The sequence below is a fragment of the Ascaphus truei genome, chromosome 11 (assembly GCF_040206685.1).
Source record: "Ascaphus truei isolate aAscTru1 chromosome 11, aAscTru1.hap1, whole genome shotgun sequence".
NCBI classification, from domain to species: Eukaryota; Metazoa; Chordata; class Amphibia; order Anura; family Ascaphidae; genus Ascaphus; species Ascaphus truei.
The window spans coordinates 54,576,634-54,578,437 of record NC_134493.1 but is presented as its reverse complement, the minus strand read 5'-3'; positions in this window follow the sequence as shown (position 1 = coordinate 54,578,437).

The window sequence follows — 1,804 nt, the reverse complement described above, 5'->3', positions numbered from 1 at the left end:
TGTTCTTTTCCCCCCTACGTTCCTTGAAATGAGAAGGCCATTACCAGCCAGACAAATAAAATGTAGCAGGAATTTCAGACCCAAAGAAAAGGAAAATATTTTCGCGAAAACACGGAAAATTTTAACTTACAGGGTGATTGAATCTTCCTAGGGAAGATGATGACACAGGTCCATTGTTTTGTTTAACCTGTTAAGTGGGACTGCCCCTGACAAGCAGTTAACCTGAAAATCAGGGCATCGCTGTTCATTCCCGAGACCAAACTGTTCAGATGCACAGGAGTCGAGAAATGGAATTTTGGTTTCCATGGACATCAAATATTTATCCGCAGCCAGCAGCTCCCTTTCTGCTCTCGCTCTCTCTTTCCCGGCATCAAATGTTAATGCAGAGCACAGAGCCAGTGCGAGGAGCGGAGGCGGCCTTTGATGCAATATTTAGGTCTTCTTACTTAGACACGGCAGGCCGACCCCATGAGGCGACCACCTGCCTGGGTGCCTGCTCTCTCACCGCGAGCGGCCTTCTGGATAGAGAAGCAACATCAGAGAGGAGGGTTTCGTCTGTTGAACTGGAGAAGGTTTCCATTAGGTGCAAAGTCAGCCTGAAGAAGGACTCAAGTGGAAAGGGGAAGAGATGTTGTCTAAAAACGGTAATAACCCATCGGATGCCAGAGTGTCCTGCAGAACACGCACACAATATTCCCTGACTACACACACACACACACACACACACACACACACACACACACACACACACACACACACACTCTCTCTCATTTTACACACGGCGTAAACACATCAGTGACCACGCGTCACACTTAACACTGACAAACTCTTTCTTAATACATGGGCAACTTCAGCCCACGATCCGACTCGCACACACGGACGGGCCAAATCCATAACGTAGGATGGAGTATTTTGCAAGCAGTACTTTTAACGCTTTTGCAGGGATAAATGACATCTTGCACACATACCGGTGTTGCCCGGTTATAAGGCGACGTTTTTTTCTTCAATAAAAGTTAAAAAGTACATACACTACTCGCCTTATAATTGTGACCCGCCCACTTTGAGAGCCAATCAGCAGTTGGATGTATGAGGTAGGAAGGTAAAACCGAAGAAGCTTCACCCTCGGGTCCTGAAGCAGCCATGTTGCTTGTGGCAGGAAGCTCAAACCGAGTGAGACACAGAGACAGAGAGACACAGAGATACCCAGATACATATATATACAGTAGAGGCAACTCTTATTCGAACAAAAACCAGTGGCAATTCCCCAAAAAACCCAGGAAACACCCAGGTACATTCTGAATACATGCCTTAAACTTTCCTTAAACTAGCCCCAGCATTTCTGCATTGATTAATGGCCTATCAGATTAACAGCGGGGGGTCCCTGGCAGTCCCATTCAAACTGAATTGGACTGCCAGGGATCCCTGCTGTGTTAATCCTATGGGTCGTTAGTCAATGCAGAAATACCTTAAACGTGCCTCAAACTAGCCCAGAACATACCCAGCACACACCCAGCACACACCCAGCACACACCCAGCACACACCCAGCACATACCCAGAATGTAACCCGGCTAGTTTACGGCAAATGTTAGAATAAACGTTGCCTCTACTGTACACACTTGTCTGTCTCTGTATGTGTGCAAGTAAACTTTTTTCATTCCAGTCACTACTGAAATTAGGGGGTCGCCTTATATTCAGGGTTGCCAAATAATCGGGCAAATACAGTATCTACTGTACGCAGCCCCATACCCCCTCGTTCATCTGCGGGTGGGAGAAACCCCGAGATATAAACATGACACCTCAGCG